The sequence below is a fragment of the Myodes glareolus genome, chromosome 2 (assembly GCF_982192425.1).
Source record: "Myodes glareolus chromosome 2, mMyoGla1.1, whole genome shotgun sequence".
Lineage (NCBI taxonomy): Eukaryota > Metazoa > Chordata > Mammalia > Rodentia > Cricetidae > Myodes > Myodes glareolus.
The window spans coordinates 5,130,880-5,151,019 of record NC_142027.1 but is presented as its reverse complement, the minus strand read 5'-3'; the positions used below and the strand labels follow the sequence as shown (position 1 = coordinate 5,151,019).

The 20,140-nt window shown below is 45.8% G+C and overlaps 1 protein-coding gene across 3 annotated transcripts in view; it reads right to left on the bottom strand.

Moving 5' to 3' along the window:
- Window positions 1-20,140, bottom strand: part of Erg (ETS transcription factor ERG) — a 206,842-nt gene that overhangs the window by 98,986 nt on the left and 87,716 nt on the right. The window lies entirely within an intron of this gene.

Here is a 20,140-nt window from a genome sequence, read left to right as displayed (position 1 = left end):
TTTCTAAACACAAGAAGCCATTATTATTTGCACCCCAAGAAATGAATTGAAAATACGGACACTGGAATCAAGGTAGCCAAGAAAACTAAAGAAAAAAAATACATATATCTAAATTTTGTTTTCAAACACTTATTTAAGGGTCTGGGGAGATGGCTCAGCCAGTAAACTGCTCCCAGTGTAAACATGAGGACCTCAGCTCAGTCCCCAGAACCCAGAGAGAAAAAGGTGGGTGCAGGGTCACAGAGCTTCACCGGGAGTCAGAGACAAGGGGTCCCTGGAGCGCACTGGCTGGCCAGACTATGTCAATCAGCTGGATCCAGACAAGCATCTGAGGAGTAAGATCCAGGTTGACTGTTGGCCTCCACATGCACACTAACCTGAGCAAACTGTGTGCCTATATACAGGCGTACACACTCTATACAGGCGCACACACTCTATACAGGCGTACACACTCTATACAGGCATACACACTCTTTATACAGGTGTACATACTCTATACAGGCGTACACACTCTATACAGGCATACACACTCTTTATACAGGTGTACATACTCTATACAGGCGTACACACTCTTTATACAGGTGGACGTGCTCTTTATAAGGCATACACTATACAGGCATACACACTCTTTATACAGGCGTACGCGCTCTTTATACAGGCATACACACTCTATACAGGTGTACATACTCTTTATAGAGGCGTATGCTCTCTTTATACGGGCTTACGTGCTCTTTATACAGGCATACGCGCTCTTTATACAGGCGTGCATGCTCTTTATACAGGTGTACGCATTCTTTATACAGGCGTACACTCTTTATATAGGTGTACACACTATATAGGCATACACACTACATATGCTTATGCATACACCCCTCCCCCAAACATCTAGTTTATACATTTTAGACCATATGCCCCACTGATGGATATCCGTGCTGCCAACCATGGATGCCAATAGAACTCTGAGTTACCCAGACAAGAGGCCACGGGTCCTCATGAAGTACACAAAGCCCAAGCTGCAGGTTCAAGGCCGCAGTTCTCTTTCCCCAAAGGAAGCAGAGCTGACACAGGCATGAACATTCCTTAGATGATTTCAGGCCTTTAATTACTCATTTTCAGGAAATTACTTGTTCTGTGGACGAAACAAAAGTTTGCTTTGAATTGAATCACATGAAAGTTAGACCAGTAAAGGGTACGGTCTCACGGGGAACCAAGGAAACAAAGGACCAGAGCCTGAGTCACGAGCAATTCTTGGTTACTGGGACAGACAGGCAGGGAACTGAATTCATTCAGACTTTGGGCCAGCGCTCCGGGGATTCGACACTACTCCCTTTCTCTGGTTTGCTCCCTCGTACGTCTCCATCCCTGTGTGTTAAATCATAAAAAGAAGGTTTCACCAGTAGGATTTGCTGAAAGAGGCAGAGGCAGGAGGATCACCAGTTCGAGGCCAGCCTGGGCTACACATATTTTTTAAAAGGACACAAAAAGAAGGAGAAAGAAAAGATTAGGAGATGGAAGACAGGGGATGGGGCCCCGTGGTCCAACACCTGCCTAGCAGGTGCAGAGACCCTGGGTTCAAACCCCAATGGTGCAAAAAGACAGGGAGAAGGAAGGAAAAGAGAACAGGGAGTTAGAGGGAAGGAGCAGGAAGGAGGGAAAGAGGTAGCAACCATGAGGCTGGAAGTTAAAAGCAAGAATAAAAATGCGTATGAACACTAACTCCAGTGTAATTCCAGTAAAAGTCTAGTGGCTCACAGGTTCTCAGCACCTACATTTTGAGGGAATGTCGACTTCCGGCTCTTTTTATCTCTGAACAATGAGTAAGATGGCAGACTGATTAAAACTGTGTTTCCCCTAAAATTCTCCAAGTTCTAAATTGTTTCATCCTGGCAGCTTAAGCTGAGAAAAAGAAACAAAGTAACGAGCAACATCCGGGTGCTCCACGTGTCCCAGGCCTTTCTGTCTCTTCAAAATGTTAGCGGCTTCCTTCAGTATGAGGGAAGGTCCCCACTTGGATTTACTGAGCATGGGCTTTTACAGGGCTGACTTCTTGGCAATAAAATAGCCATAGATGGTCTTGCCTCCTGCACTCACCAGGGTTAACACAGCACGCGACTGTGTCCTGTGGCAAGCTCCTTCCCAAGGTCTAACTACCCCCACGGCCTGTCTAAGACACAATGGTGCTTATCTAACCCAACTGTCAAGAGAAAAAATTTTAACTTTGATTTTGAAATAATTTCAACCTTACAGGAAAATTACAATGCAGAGAGACCCACACACACCCAGTCTTCGGTACGACCCACCATTTGCCCAGCCTCCCATCATTTATGCACAATGCACACATCCTTTATTTGATAAAATACGCTTTCATTAGAGCCTGAATTCTTTGCTTGGAAAATTATAAAAACAAACCAGACACTATAATTATTTGACATAATTTCTAAAGATTCTACCCATACTTCTCACGGTGCCTAATTTGGAACTTCAACAAAAGTCTAAACAGTGATCAGATGGCATAATACTTTGGGGATCACCACATTTTAAAATGGCAACCCCCTCTGTTAAATGTCCCTAGCAGATTTTTACTTTCAAAGAGAGTCATTCCTGATGCCAAGAGAAGGAAAACAACTCTCAATCCGGGTCATCCCAGAATATCGATCACAAGAGCTTTGCCCATAAGCTTACTTGACTATTGGTAGCACAGACAGTACCTATGAATTAGAACACCCTGATGCCACTTCTTAAACCTTAACCCCAGAGTTATTTGAAATGGGGGAAGCTCACTTCACCTTTCCCTGACCCTAAGCCTGAGTTCTCATGCGACCTTGGCTCCCAGCCACTCAGCAGTTGAAGAACCAAGTGTCTTCCCCCCCCCCCCCCCGAGATGGTACTTTGGGGGGACGCCATCACCAGACAGTTCGGTGAGAGAGCAATCGGCAGCAGTTGGGGGTCATTCCATCATACGTCTGGCAGGGCTAGGTCACTTTTCTCCCTTGTTAAAACACGGGAACACCCCACGCGACCCACTGGCCCCACGGTGGTCACGGACAGCAACAACTATGGATGATTGGTGCGGTCCGTTCTTAGTTCTCCGCCGTGAGCCCATCACTCATAAAGTCAGTTCCCTTGGATGAGTCTGTTCACAGTTTGCTCCGAAGCAAAAAGGAAACAGTGTAAAATACAAAACTGCACAAAGGTTCAATAACCACGAATGAAATCCATCGTTGATTTGTCCCCAAGGCATGTCCCTGATTCTCTGATTCTGTGAGGGTCTCACCCTTGTTTCCTCATGTGTGTGGTATGTAGGTCCGAGCGTCCTGAGTGCCTTGGTGGGGGACAGCAAGGCTCTGCAAAGCAAGCATGGCCATAGCCAAAGAAGAGTGGACTACCTTGTTACGGGGCCACGGCCACAGAATCATGGCCTCTGTGTGACTTATTCCTATTTCAGGCATCTATAAAATGGAATACCCATCATCACCAAAAATATGGCAGGAATGGGGTGGGAAGATGGTTTGGTGGGTAACAGGATGCACTGCTCAAACATGAGGTCCTGGGTTCGGATCCCCAATACCCACATAAGAAACGGCATGGCCATGACCACCTGTCAGTCCAGCCTGAGGATCTGCTGTGCATCTCAGGTTCAATGAGAGATCCTGTCTCGGGGGGCGGGGGGGATAATGTACAGGACAATAGAAGAGGGACCTTCACACACGTGTATAAGCACACAAAGATCTCTAGGAAAACCAGGTAGAGGATGAATAATTACTGATATGGAAAGCTGCTGCCTGGTAAATCAAGAATCAGCATGTAAAATTTTCACAGATGCATTTTGTTCTAAAGGGAAGCTGTAACTAGAAACAGTGACAAGCTGTGCATTACAGGCCAGAGCAGAGAATCTTTCTTTGACGCCTTTCCCCGTCTTCTTTGTCTCATTTCTATTTTCAGAGCGCTTGCAATCGGCATCTCTAAACTTTTATATTAAAGGCGAATGAGTCATTCATAACTTACTGTTGTGCAAATCCCCGAGGAATGCACGCACATCCTGCACACACACAGCACAGATTCTGGGTGTCAGACCCTTTGTGCATCTGTATCAAAATGTCTAATTCTGCTGGGGCTGGAGAGACGGTTCAGTAGCTGAGAGCACTTGCTGCTCTCACAGAGGACCTGTGCTTGATTCCCCATGTCAGACTGCTCACAGCTGTGACTCCAGCTCCAGGGGTGATACCCTCTTCTGGCCTCCTTGGGTACCTGTATGCATTACATGTGTTCTCTCTCTCTCTCTCTCTCTCTCTCTCTCTCTCTCTCTCTCTCTCTCTCTCACACACACACACACACACACACACGTGCGCGCACACACACACACAAATGTTTCTTTTTAAATGTCTACACACACAAAAAAATCGTCCTTTTTAAAAAATTAAATTTTTATGCAAAAGTCCAGAAGACTTTTATGTGTTATGGTGCCCATCCATCAACAGTTCATCCTGCTGGCATTAATGATGGAACTCCAGTGGGCACCGACAAAGTCAGGATGACAGGGCTCTGACCCACCACTGAGCTTAGCATTCAGGAAGTCCATGTCAAGCTAGTCAAATCACACACACACACACACACACACACACACACACACACACACACACACCTGCAAGGGCAAGGCCTGAAGCTCACCCAGCTTTTAAAGGCCAAAATGAACGCTGTACATTGTTCCTCGGATGACACACGAATCTTAAACTGCGTACTGTTTGGATCATTCCCAAGATCCCTGCAAAAAGGATGTCTCAAGAACCCTTGCCAGGGACATGCCTGAGACTGGAGATAAGGATCGGCCATCTGGAGCTGTCCCCACAATGGAAAACTCCACTCTGCTGTGGAACTTTCCCATCTACGTCAGTGAGAGGATCTGCTGAGAACGGGGCAGGGTGTCAAGGTGCTGTCCCAGTCGTCACTGGCCCAAGACGCTCAGGCAAAATTCTGTGTGAGTATATGTGTGAGTGTGTATGTGTATGTCTGTGCATATGTGTGTATGTATCTGTGTGTGTGTGTGTGCACATGAGTGTATGTATGCGTGTGAATGCCCAAATATTTGTCTGTGTGCATGTGTACATATACATCTATGTGTGTATGAGTGTGAATATCTATGCATGTGTCTGTGCATATGTGTGTATATATGTATAGATACATATATGCCTGTGTGTATATGTGTGCATGAGTATGTACATGTGTGTATGTGATGGAGTGCCTATGAATGCGTCTATGTTTTTAGTCATCATACCCTCCAGCAGACCATTAAGAAACAATTAAATTGCCATGTAAGTAACTACAGTTTAACACTTTCTCTGAGTTAATACAGTCTTCAGCCTCTTGGTCGATTCTAATTCAATTAAAGAAAGGGCATTGTTATCACACACTAAATCCTCAGCTTTCAGCACCCAGGCTGCAGTTTCCTTCACTGTGAAGCGGGCATTGCTCCGGCTCTGCGCACGCAAATGAAGCAACAACTCCAAGAAGCTCGACTTCCTCTGCATCCAGCGTGTTCTCAAGTTTGTGCAAACCTTACTTATCCGCATCCCTGGATGCCTGGAATGTTAGCACCGTCCTCGTGGACTCTAAATCTGTTCACGTATTACTCGTGATTCTTTTTAAAAAGGAAAAAGGTATAATTATTCTGACACAATAGTTTAGCTGAAAGCAGTTCTTAAATTTCCTAATTGCATTACTGTGTTTCTATACACAATGAACCTCAAGGTTGTTTGACATATGACTGGGTACACATGAGCACACATATTATTTGGAGACACTGTCTTGCTAACAGTTACCTGGAAGCTTGGTCTGCCCCAAGGACATGCTATCGAATTGTACATCATACTGGTGGGGGCCGTGATGCAGCTCTGTCCTTGTCAGAATCAGTCTCCCATCACGGCACTGTCCTTGTTGGTACCCTTTGCTATGACATTATCTTGGGTTACCGAGATAACTTTGATTTTTATCACATTAAGAATCTTAGATGGTCATTAAAAGCCTATTTGTCTCCCTTACCACATCATTATTTATTGATCTGCATTATTTGTAGGCTGTTTCTTTTAGAACCAAGGAAATGGCTCTGTGGGTGAAAGCACCTGCTAAGCGAGCCGGGCAGGTTGCGTTCCTGGAACCTGAGTAAAGGTGGGAAGAAAGAATCCAGCTCACAAGGGTGTCCCTTCACCTCTACAGGCACACGTACACGCTCCCAAATACTCCTCTATCCCCACCCCCACAAATACAATTCAAAAATTAGATTATTTTCATAGCAAAAAGTAGAGACAATGTCTTAAAGAATGACAGCCAATGCCCTTCACAATATGGAGGTATGAAGAGATTCTGTGCACAAAATGGAGGTATGAAAAGATTCTGTGCACAAAAGCTGCTCCTCTTGATTGTTTTGAAACACTGAGACGTCCCAGCCTTACTCTTCTGGCTCTACTCCGATGTCCCTTAAGCTGGATCCTTGTCTACTGAAGTATTTCCATCACAAATGGAATCATAAATGAAGCCGACACAGGAAAACTATGGGATTTGTTTACTTTTTCTCACCACAGACTTAAGGGAACCAGCGGCCAGGTTTGAAGTCAAGGGCACTCAACAGTCAGAGTTGGTTTCAGGGCAGTTCCTGCTCCACATGCCCAGGGTGCTCTCTACCTCCATGTGCTGTACCCTCTCCGTGTGACCTCATCTCTCACCACACAAAGGCAAAGCCCCAAGGTGCACTTTTTAGTCTACCTGGCCATTTCTCTTCGAGCTGACCCAGGTGACGATCTGTTTCGGTGACAGAGTCTCTCAGTGAAACTGGGGCTTGAAGATTAACCTAGACTGAGTACTTGAACCCCAGGGACCCTCCTGTCCCCTCCCACCCCACCGCCCATGGTGTGGACACTGCTGGTTTTTAATGTCAATGCTGTGGACCGGAACTCAGGTTCTCATGAGCCACCATCTTCCCAGACCCTTTCTGGTATACCAGAAATGGGAATCTAGAAGAAAAGCCACGGTTTTCCCACATTGCATGTCCCCGTAGATAATATCCTAGCCTTCATGTATAGTTACAAAAATAGCTCTGCCTGGAAAGCTGCAGGAAACAGCCACCTCCTACCGCCCCAGAGAGGCTCAGAGAGGCGCTGCTTTGTCTGTCAGCTCCAGCCTGGGAATAGGTGTCCCTCTGAACTGCTGGAATCTCTGACACTAGAGGGCACTACATGTCCCTCTAAAAGGCCAGAAGGGAGCAAACCAATAAGCCTAGGGCTTGCCTTGAAATTCCTGGAATTGTTATTATCCCACATAGATGTCTTGGTTTTATTCACTAACAAGAAAACCCAACATTCATAAAGTTTAAGAAGGAAAAATCTTGAATTGCACACTATTTATAGAACAAAAGGGAATTAATAAGAGCAGAAGGAACACATGTCCACCTGCCTACAGTGGACTGGACCCCGGGCCCTGTACATCTCCTCTACAATACTAAGGGAAGTCTGAGCCTGGATGAGTATACTTCACAATGAGGTAGATGTGGCCTTGGTTAGTTGGAGTTGGACTGAATCTGCAGCATATTAGAGTGTCTGTTGCCTGTGCACGGGACGCTCATCTCATCTCCGGCCTCAGGCAGGTCTCTGCACAGCTGAAAAATGTGAACCAGTAAGAATTATATCACAATATGCTCAATGTGAAAGGGAGGTGCAGTTTGTTGCATTTAGTCTTAAAAATGTCACTATGACAGTCTATAAAATTGCAATTCTATAAAATTGCACACATTCTATAAAATTGCAATTACGTGTGTGTATGTGTGTGTGTGTGTGTGTGTGTGTGTGTATGTGATTAGTGAGTGAAAGAAGTTTTAAAGCTAAGCACAATCCAGACATGGTGGTTCACACCTATAACCCCAGAACTCAAGAGAGGGAGAGGAAAATTATGAGTTTAAGGTCAGCCTCAGCTATATGGTAAGTTTGAGGCCAGCCTAGGTTCCACAATACCCGATTTCAAATAAACAAAAAGCGCTCTGAGCAACTAAATGTGATAGTTTTCCTGAAAATGACGGTAATAGACAATCCCATTGACTCTGAGGTCAGGAAAATATTACAGGCGTCATGAGGTCCTCCACACAGAGTGACCTCTGTAGCTTCCCCGTCTTTGTACTTAAAAGAACTGGAGTATTCCTGCTTCTGTTTCTACTCAGATTTATACACTGAGGGCTGGTGAGGGCAGTGAGTGAGGGCTGTTTGTCTGGGTCTAGGCTGTGGACGGAGTGTTGAGGACAGGCTCTGTCGAAGGGGCCCAGGTGCAACTCTCACCATGTGTTTTCCACCCAACCAGCCAGCAGAGCCCACGGCTGCTTTCACTGCTCAGAGTGGGGTAGCTCAGGCAGGGGTTCCTTCCCGTGTCTGTTGTTGCTCTAGGGAAACAGACGTGGTTTGTGGGTGTGAACAGCACCACAGAGCAGATAAAACCTGGGCACTGCCGCCGAGTGTCACAGTACCGTCTAGAACCACAACCAGCAAGGCGCAGCACCACCAGCTCAGGATTCCCACAGCTGAGACAGAGGCTGAGAAAAGAGTCCAGAGCTACCTCTCAGCTCCACAAATGAGGACTGTCCAGCCATGCTTCAGAGATGGACCTTCAAGTCTGTCCACAGAACAAGAGCCGCAGACAAAGTCCTCAGTCCTATATGTTCATTGGCTCCGAACTATTATTCAATTCATGTATGCCAGTTTTCTCTTGCATATCAACAGATATACCTGCAGGAATTTTCACAGCAGGAGTCTGGCACTGCGCGTCCCTGCCAGCCCCCACAGAGTCTCAATGCCACACTCTGACAGTTCCCAAACAGCGTGTGTTGCATGAGTGGAGGCATGATGCACCCAGCTCTCAGGAGCATCAGGGAAGGGCAATGTGGTGACCAGCATCTGTCTAGTCAGGATAGGCTGCTCAAGAGCAAGGGTTTGATGGGAGCACGGCCCATGGTCTGGGTGGAGCACCCGGGTCAGAGAAAGACTTGACAAGGCAGACATGTTCCACCTTTCAGACACTGTGGTTCACCTGAGGCCAAGACCAGCTGCGGCCATCCCTCCCTCACTTCTGTACAGAACTTGTCCAGCGTCTTCACCACGTCACTGGCTTCCATCTGAGTGTACCCTATGCTACGACTTTCACTGAAAATGAGAGGACATCTGGAACTCAGTGGTAACTCATCCATGCTCTTCCCAACACTCTCCACACACACACACACACACACACACACACACACACACACACACACACACAGAGAGAGAAGCCCCTTGCTCCATCACCCCTCAACACAATCCTCTTTTTCATTTGGACCACTCAATTGCAGATCTCCAGATGCTGGGTCACTCTGAGGGGGTCTTTTTGAGCAACTGCTCTAAGTAAAGCATTTGGAAGGAAGAATTTCTTATGGACTCTGGGGACTTCCAATTCTCTATCACATGGAGCCCGACTTCTCAGGGTCCAAACCAAACTCAGATGCAAGTAGACATACAACATGCATGACATAAGTATGTGCACAGTCCTCTACCTCTTCTGCTTTATGTGTATCATGATGAGCTTATGGTAGATTCATCTGGATGTTTATGGAAGCCACCACTCCCATCAGGCATTGCTTGACATTTGCAACTTTCCAAAGTAACTTGGCCTAAGTGTGCATCCAGCTACACTGTTTCGGTATAATGATTGGTTCCACATGTCCTTAGAGACTAAGACCATAGTGCATTCATTGCCCTTCTGAGCACCTGCCATGTCACCATGGCAACTGCATTCCCTAAAATGGTCCAGCACAATTGTCCACCCCAAACCCTTTAGAAAGCTGGCACTGATTTTGCTCCATTAAATGGTGGGGGCCAGATACCCACCCCTCAGGTTTGTGTTGACTTATGTCTATGACAGAAGTTCAGTTACCAGTCTTCCAAAGCTACCCCTGTCTGTTTCCTCAGTAACAGACATTCATTAACTTCAGCCTCCATAGTAGGAGAAAGCTCAGTCCACATGGAGAGCTAAGGGTGGGTGTTCTTATCATCAGTCCTGAGTGACTGCTGACACCAGACCCCAGGGGTAAGTGAAGGCAGCTTCCAGGGAGCTCCAGCCTCACTTGCCACTTGACTACAATCCTCTGAATGACAGTGAGTGAAGACTTCCCTCTGTCATCAGCCCCTGAAGGAGATAAACCATGAAGTGATCGCTGTGGTCTTGCGTGATTTGTTGCAGACATGAGACAATGTCTGGCTCCAAAGACATCTGCCAGGTTGTTACAGCATCAGGAACCTTCCTATGAGATTACTGCCTAGGAATCTTCATTGACACTAGCTACATGCTGAGCACTGGGTCAGGATATCAAGGTACAAAAAGCAGAGGAAAAAGTTACCTATCAGCTGGAGAGAAAATATGTCAAAATCATAGCAGCATTTTGACTCAAGAGAGAAGAGATAGAAATGATCGTAACTCATTCTTTCCATTATCACTAATACTTCCACCCATGGATGACACAGGTACCCCAGGGTTACACCCTTATTGTCCCCAGCCCTCACCCAGGACCAGCACATCTCCAGGGTCTGGGTTGTTGGCTGCTCATCCTCTAGAAACATCAGGTTACCTTTTCCAGCAAAGAGAGGTGGGAAATCCTCATGCCCCTTCCTATGATACTCACAGAGGCAGGATGCTAAGTGAGCAGTCTGAAAAGGCGTGATGATCCATTAGAGTTATTATACAGAAGAACTCCAATGTGGAGAAAGGACATTGTGTGCTCTAAAACACATGGGACTCTCTTCCTCGCTTGGTCTCAAAGGTTTTCAGGGTGTTGTGAGGGCTCCATGGTGTAGGAGGTTCTTCTGTCTATGTGTTACTTTCATTGTTTAAATAAAGATACTGCCTTGGCCTTTTGATAGGGCAGAAAATTAGGTGGGCAGAGTAGACAGAGCAGAATGCTGGGAAGAGGGCAGGCGGGGAGAGCCATCATGAAGCCGCTAGGTCAGACATGCTGAATCTTTCCCCGGTAAGCCTCAGTCACATGGTAATACACAGATTTAATAGAAAGGGGTTTATCAAGATGTGAGAGTTAGCCAATAAGAGGCTAGAGCTAATAGGCCAGGCAGTGTTTTGATTAATACAATATCCGTGTGATTATTTCTGGGAGCTAAGGTAGCCGGGCAGCAGGACGGCCTGCTCCTCCATACTACAGAGTAGAGCCTTTGTTTCTCTTGAGCAACTTTGTCCAGTTGGCCTCAAATTCCTGCCTCAGGCTCCTACGTAGCCCTGACTAAGGATACATGCTACCTCAAGGACCCAGCTCAATGCTACTCAAACAAGTGCTAACCTCGGCTCAGGCTCCAAAGAGTCAGGTAGGGGCCCAAATCTCACCTCCCTGGCTGAGCCAGAGTTTGAAATATTTGGTTCCATGGGACTCAACGTGGCTTTCAGGGGACTGGAAAGCATTACAGTGCCTCACGCACCACTCTCTTTTATGGAATGCGTGCACAGGAGAACTCTTGCGATTTTATTATTTTCTTTAATAGCTAGAAAACAGGGAGGTTCACAAAGAAATTTTTCAACCGCCTTTAGTGACCCTTAACCTAGAAGGTTTTGCCTAATCTGTAAATTGGAGTTAAAAGTATTTCTATACCTTTGGAGTAGGGAGCCCTTTGTCCTTAAAAGGACAGAAAGACTATTAACAACAAGGCCATACATACACAGCACTCCTTTGTTGGTTACTGCAAACCGAAACCAGATGTGCAGCACCAGCCGCTACCTTGGAGTGACCCAGGGAGGCTCAGCGCTAATCCAGCCATTCTTAATAACTCAAAACTGTCAGCCTTAAACCATCTAATTTTTTTTCTCACTTACAAATGAAAACAAGAATTGACAGCCCACATCGAATCTGTTTCCCTCTTACTTCAGAGAGATAGATTCGACCTGATAGGAGTGGCAATAAAGGCCCTTTCCAGGAAGCCATGTCCCCAGCATCTGATTATGATGGCGTACCGGTGATTATCACCTTTAATGAACCAGGATTTGGAAGAAGTTATACTGAAAATCAGACGCCCCTGTCATGACCTCGCCCTAGACGGAGCTCCTCAGATGGTCAGACTGTGGGTGAATGTAAGAAAACACCGGAGGTCTCCCCTAAGGTTCTAATGACCCCAGGAATGTGTCTTTGCCAATAAAACCACTTAACACGGAATCATTTCCCTGAATTTCATTGGAGTAAACACAAGTGAAAGAGATGAACCAATACATTAGAAGTGACTCAAGATTGCCCTAAAGAAACAATCAGCTAGGGGCTGGTTTTTAACACCCATCATTATCACTTCTGCATGCTAAAATAAAGTCAAATGGAAGATTTCTTTGCATTCTGGATTTTAAATTTTACTTTAGACACATGTAAAATAGAAATAGATACACAGATGAACACTGGGATTTTTCTTTTTAAAGTTTTATTATTAGTGTGGGGTCAGAAGACAACTTTGTGGACATGGTTCTTTCTTTCCACCTTGGCATGAGTCCAGGGGACTAAACACAGGTCGCCAAGCTTGCACAGCACACACCCTAACCAGGTGAGCCATCTTTCAGGTTCCTGATTGGGCTTTAATGCCCATGGACACAGCAATTACACAGGTAACCTACACATGGGGCTTCCTATTCCTACCCTGAAACTAGATGTGTGTGTGTGTGTGTGTGTGTGTGCGTGTGTGTGAATGTGTGAGTGCACATGTGTGGGTGGGGGTATATGAATATGTGGGTTGTGAGTATGTGTGCATGTGTGTGGGGGGGTGTATGAGTGTGTGGGTGAGTGTGTGCACACGTGTGAGTTTGTCAGTGCACATGTGTGTCTATGTGTGTGTCTCTGTGTGTGTGTTATAGGTAAGACATAACTATGTTATCCTAACTGGAGGTGTGTGTGGAGCTAACAGGTAGACCTAGCAGCCATGTTATCCTCGTTCATCTGACCAAGTGTGGGTAGAGAGGTAAAAGCTGAGGTTTCCTGTGTCTCGCAGAACAACTAATTCTACTCATCAAAACTGACTGTGATTCCTTCCAGTCACTGTGAGAGGTAACATGTTCTCAAGATGACACAACTATGTAAAACCAGGGAAGAATGGACAATGCAAACACCAGGCTTGTCCTCGAGACCACGACAGGCTCCCCAATCTCGCCCCACGCAGCATTGGCACTGGGTCACTCTCTGTTGTGGGGACTACAGTGCATGCTGGATGCGGTAGCTTCTTGGTTTCTCCCTACAGGACATCAGTAGTACCTCCCTTATTCATGGTCACAACAACCAATCCTGCCCTTAGTTTTTCCAGGTGTCTCTGCAGGGGGAAGCAAAATTGGTCTGACTGATATCCACGGGCAGAGAGTGACTGGATTTAGACAGTTTCACAATATGATTATTGTATGTTGGGAGGTGAAGAGTTGGTAGGGGGGTGAGAGGGGATAGATGTGGGGGTGTTGGGGATGGATGCAAGGGGTGTGTGTATGTGTGTGTGTGTGTGTGTGTGTGTGTGTGTGTGTGTGCAAGGGTGAGGGAGTGGGGAGACATGGGGGGAAATGGGCGATCTGAGGGTGTGGGATTATGGATGAGGGGCATGTGTGTATGGAAGAGAGGTGTGAGGTAGAGGGTTGTGGGGTGAGTGAACTGTAGTGTGTGGGGTGAAGGGAGGGATGTGAGTGTAGGAATGTGGGTGGGGTGGGTTGTATATATGTGAAGGAGTATGGAGGGGTGAGAAGATTCTCTACACACATATACTTCCTTTTATGTGAGCCTGCACACACGTGTGCACACAGACACACAGACACACACACACACCTGCCTGCTGCCACATTTACATACATGGTGATGGACTCTTATCCCTCTGGAAACACAAGCCCACATAAATACTTCCTACTATAAATTGCCTTGGCCATGGTCTTCTATCACAATAGAAAACAGTACCTGGTACACTCACCAAGAGCTCCACCTACGCCGGAATGAACCCATTGTCCCTAATGTTGCTCTTGACACGAGATTTGATCACAACAGCACACTGCACAATGCTAAGAACAGTGAAATCCGCTGGGCTGGAAGAGCTTTCATTGTCTGCTCTTCAGGCAGGAGAGTGGCCAGTCCTACGCCAGTCAAGACCACTTGGTGATTCCCTGCCGCAAAGTCCAAAGCAAGAACAGAGCCGGGAACATGACTTATACCCTACATTCAGTCGACAGTGCTGTGAAATGAATGGATGGGAGGAATGGGGCAGATCAGAGCAAACTTCGTAGTGAATATTACAAGCTATGTGAAGATTTAAAGTTTATCCTGTGCACATAAGCATACTAGGGAAATAGTCTGAAAATGTACACTGTGTTTTGGAGGCTGGGATCATGGGATGAATGCTGTCCTTGAAGCCAAGTGTTTTGGGAAAGTTGGAATATGGCTGACAAGTCTTTGTAAATAAAATTGGGATAAGCTGAGGATAATTCATATTTTAAGAAAACATATTAAAATGCTAAGAAAATCCGATAAAATATACAAACTATTACTAATCAGTGTGAGGATGTATAGTCTTGTGTTTTGTACATTAACATATGTATTAAAATTTAATCAGCAGCTGGGCAGTGGAAGCTCACCCCTTTAATCCTAGCACTCAGGAGGCAGAGACAGGCGGAACTCTATGAGTTTGAGGCCAGTCTGGTCTACAAGAGCTAGTTCCAGGACAGCTAGGACTGTAACACAGAGAAACCCGCCTGCTGTCCCCCCCCAAAAAAAATGAGAAAAAAATTAATCAGTTATCATTTAGACTTTATGGAATACTAAACATATAATAACAGAGCTAGAGACTAATGTTTATTGAGATCTATCTTATTAAATATACTATTATAAAGCAGCAGCTAAGATTCATGAGGAAAATGAAACTTGAGCTGGGTATCAAAGAGAGAAGATATGCTTGAACTGTAAGGGAAGGGACAAAATTCACCAACAAAATGAACTCAGAAACCTTAGGTAAAGAATTCAGTTCAACATGGAAGGAGCCAGAGAGCCCCAAGTGGGGCTGCCCAGAGAGATAAGTCGGAGTGAGGAAACACTGACATCTACAGACAGACATTGGCTGCCGGGTCAGAGGGATTCAAAGGAAGGACGGGCAATAATACACCTGGAGAACGTTCTGTGGCTGTGCTTGTTTCGAAAATATAGAAGAGGAGTAGAATGGAGTGGTGTGCACTCAGAGGACATGACGCAGCTGGACCCACCCCTACCTCATGGCGGGGTGAGCCTCAGACTCAGAAGTTAGGAAAACACAGAGAAAGGAAAAGGACAATGAAAAATAACCCTATAGAAAATGAGTCTATGATAAAAAATATAAACAAGCCAAATCTGGGCTGCAGAGACGGTGTGTGTGTGTGTGTGTGTGTGTGTGCGTGTGTGTGTGTGTGTGTGTGCACGCACGCGTGAGTGTGGAGGGGGGTTGTAATAGCCCTTGCTGTACAAGCATGAGACCACAAGTTCAAATTTCCAGCACCCGTGTGAATGGACAGATGTGTGCGCACAGCTGCAGCCCCAGTGCCGTAGGAGGTGGGGGACCGGATTGCTGGGGCTTACTGGCCACCAGCCCAGCTCCAGTGTAAATGAGACTATGTCATTGGAACATGGCTGGGAGAGATAAAGAAGGTCTCCTGATGTCTTCTGGCCTTGGCGTTTGTACTCATTGACTCACCTGCAAATACGCACACACGTACACAGCATACACATACACACACACACACACTCCCCAAATCTGTCTACAAGATTATTTATAAACCACTGCTGAGTTAATTTAAAGAGTGAGGATGAAAATAACCAAAGTTGAAAATTAGAAAAGGCTATCACTAGTCCAGTAAATATCAGAAAAATGAGCGCATATTTTACTCATCCCTCTACTCACGAATGTAAAAGTCTAAATAAATCACTTTCATTTTCTTAGAGACAGTTTCTCACTTAGTACCTCAGGCTGGCCTGGAACTCACACTCCTGCTTCAGCCTTCCCAACTTGGCCTATATTTCTTAGAAAGTAAAATTTATTGACTTCTCTCTCTCTCTCTTTCTCTCTCTGTCTCTCTGTCTGTCTGTGTCTCTCTCTCTCCCTCTCTCTCTCTCTCTCTCTCTCTCTCTCTCATTCTCTCGCTCTCTCTCATGCACATACACAGATACACACACAGAGATACACAGACATGCACTTTTTAAATGTCAGATCTTTCTTAATTTTAATGCAATTCAATCTGTTCTTCTTTGCAGCCAGTGTTCAGTCTATAAAATCCAAGCTCCTGCAGCTACTACAGACCCTGAGTGATCTCGGGCTCTCCTAAAGGAATATGGCAACAGAAAGAGGAAAGTAAAAAGAAAGAAAAGGCATTCATTGATTCATCGGAAAACCCTAAAATCCAGCTGAAGAATAACTGGTACCGGACTTATCCAACTTTTCCAGATACCTGAAAAGGAAGTAAGTTTGATGCAGAGACAGAGCCATAACACTGTCACTGTTTGGTTAAAGAGAAATTACAGGCCACCCTCACAGGTGAATGTAGGCTTAGAAATCCCAAAGTCATAGAAAATCAAACCCAACACCATATAAAAATATAATTATAATACATATAAATACATACATAATAAATATATATTAATAAAATAGACATAGATAGAAAAATCTATTCTGTGACCAAGTTGGGTTTATCAAAGAATAAAAAGTTGTCTGAATCAATGTATGATAAATTGGAATATAGAATTGGAAATAAAATTTAAATAGTTTTAAATAAAAGAAGTATAAGTAATAAAAATCAACTGTTTATGATAAAAAAAAATTCTTGGCAGAGAGATGGCTTAGCAGTTCAGAGCATGGACTACTCTTTCTAAGGACCTAGGTTCAGCTCCCAACACCCGAGCTGGAGCTCAGACTGCTATGGACTCCTGCTCCAGGGCCTGCAGCGGCCTGCTCTGGCCTGCTCCAGGGCCTCCAGCGGCCTGCTCTGGCCTGCTCCAGGGCCTCCAGCGGCCTGCTCTGGCCTGCTCTGGCCTGCTCCAGGGCCTCCAGCGGCCTGCTCTGGCCTGCTCCAGGGCCTCCAGCGGCCTGCTCTGACCTGCTCTGGCCTGCTCTGACCTGCTCTGACCTGCTCCAGGGCCTCCAAGCGGCCTGCTCTGGCCTGCTCCAGGGCCTCCAGCGGCCTGCTCTGACCTGCTCTGGCCTGCTCTGACCTGCTCTGACCTGCTCCAGGGCCTCCAGCGGCCTGCTCTGGCCTGCTTCAGGGCCTCCAGCGGCCTGCTCTGACCTGCTCCAGGGCCTCCAGCGGTCTGCTCTGGCCTGAGAGCAGCTGCATCCACATGTACACACCACCGCTTCAATGCATACATCCACAGGATTAAAAATAGAAATAAATATTTGAAAAAAAATTGGTTTTTAAAGATGTTTTGTGTGTGTGTGCATGTGTGTGTGCACGCATGTGGGCCGGCACATGCATGGAGGTCAGAGGGCAACTTTCATGAGTCGATTCTCTCTTTCCATCTTTTTGAGGGTCTCTCTTACTGATCCTGCTGCCTCGGGGTAACTGCCCTGGGTGCTAACAGATGATTCTTCTGCCTGTCTCTCACCCTACTGTAGGAATTCTGGTATTAAGATGGGAACCAATGTATCTGGCTTTTTAATTTTTTTATGTGGGTTCTGGGGACTGAAATCAGTCCAACAGGCTGGGGCAGTTAATGCGTTTCCCACTGCACCATCCCTTTGGAGCATAAAATCACGATGCCCATAAAATTCAGATATCTCAGGCTCGGAAGGTGGCTCAGTAAGGAAAGGTTCCTGCCATGCAAGTCTGACTACCTGAGTTCAATACCCAGGACTCGTGACAGAAGGAGGAGAAAGCAGATTCCCCAGGTGTCCCTCTGTCCTCCATATGCATGTGATAACTTACATGTAGTTGCTCTCTCTCTCTCTCTCTCTCTCTCTCTCTCTCTCTCTCTCTCTCTCACACACACACACACCATAAGATAAATTAACAATCGAATAATAATAAATAATATGAAATATAAATTTTGAGTGTCTCTGTGTAAACTCCCAATCCCCCTTCCTCCCAGTTGAAGTCCCCACCGTGTGGGGTCGTAGCTGTTCTTACTGGTAGTATCTACAGATAATCACTCCCATGTGGAGGATTTTCTATTACAGGAAGAAGCTCTAAATTTGAACTTAGGAGGGCATCAGTAATTTTTCACTGCATGTTCCCAGCAAATGATTGTGCTGCCAGGAAAAACGTTGCTTTGAAGACACGGTATAATCACAGGCTGTTTCAAATATAAATTTAGGCAAAAAGCAGTTAATAAAAGCAAAAGATGCAAGATTTGTACTTTTATTCAAATGCAAGAAGAGATTTACGTCTGAAGCAAGTTTTTTGCAAAATATGCATTTCCCCTTTTCCTATCATATCTATAAATTTATTAATAAGAGGTTTCGTTTGATTTACTAACACAGTAAAAGATGGAATGTATCAGTACCACAAGCAGACATATCATAAATCCAAATCCATGCACCACCCTGTTCTATTATTTACAGTATGACAAATGGCTGTGAAAATCCAGCCAGTTTACGGGTTGACGCTGCACACCGGTTCAGTCATAAATGCTGTACCGGCCAGGTCTGAAACACTCTATTTTTAATTAATAACTGACAGCATGGCCGATATATGAAAATATCTCCTTCTGAGCAAGCAATTATCTACATACGGCTTCGCGATGCAATAGAAAGTTGAACTCAAAATAATTCCTGGTTATTTATCAAAGTTCAGTGCAGGTCCTGTCTCATATATCAACTGCATCCTAGACAAAGGCAAAAGTACGTTCTTGTTTATTTCATTATTTCTCACGCCAGGCTCGATGACTGACCTGTTAGTTTCCCGGGACTTAAAACCTGAGCAATCCTGCTGTGTCAATCTAGTCAGACACGAGAGGACGGAAACACGACAATAAGACCCAAGCTCCATTAGACAGTTTCTGTGGGCCATGAAACTGCTATTCCTTGTAGACCAGGACAATTATTTCTCCTGTGAGGGACAGCCTTGAGATGAAGGACTGCTCCCACAGAGGGCCTGAGTTCATCCCCAGTACCCTTGTCAAGATGCTCACAGTTGTCCGTAACTATGGCCTCTGTGGGATCTGCTGCCTCTGACCCCCACGGGCCCCCATGCTCTCATACATATATACATGCAGAGACACACAGTCACAAATTTTAAAGGGAACTTTGTGTCCAGAAGAGGCCAGTTTTCCACCCAACATCATCTTTATGAATGCCATAGAATCACACAGCCCCTGGTTCCCTCCCACCCTATAGTCTAGAGTCCTGGAAATGTTAGAGTTGACATGGTAGGAAAACCCTGTCACAAACAACGTGGATTTCCACCTATACGCCCACCTGTCTTCCACATAGCTCCTAGATGAACTACCACACAGTTGGTCATATACAAGACATAAGCGACGTATCGCATTTTCCCTGCACCCGTTGCTAGGACCCAGGAGGCAGTGATGTTATAGATACGCCATGGAAACCACGAAACATCCTGTTTCATCCAACACAAGAGCCTCCCCCGTTCCCCGACCACTCAGGAAAACAGCTGTGTGAGAACACCTGCTCTCTACTTCACGTGGAGACAGTTGCTAGTGTGACCTGGGTATGTGCTGTTCCGGTTTGTCATGGGCTAGGAGTCACAGGAGGTGCCTGGTGAACAGCAGATGCTCCCAACCCTATGAGACCCAGGACAGCTAAGAACACGGCTCAGCACATCACTGTAAACTTACGTGAAACACTGTGAGATGTATGTGCACGTGCGATGTTTCTGTTGTTGTTGTGCTTTTATCGCACGGTTCTCCAGCATGAACTTGGTACACGCGATGCCCTGCTGCAATACCAAGATGATGGGCACCCCTGCCTGTCACTTTCCATGGCAAGGTGGTAGCATAATCTGTTTTCTGTCGCTGTGATGAACACTGACCAAGCACAACATGGAAGGAAAGGGTTTATTTTCTCTCACTCTCCCAGGGCATGGTCCACCAATAAAGTCAAAGCAGGAACTCTATCAGGAACAAAACCCACAAAGACTGCTTGTAGGCCCACTCTCTGTC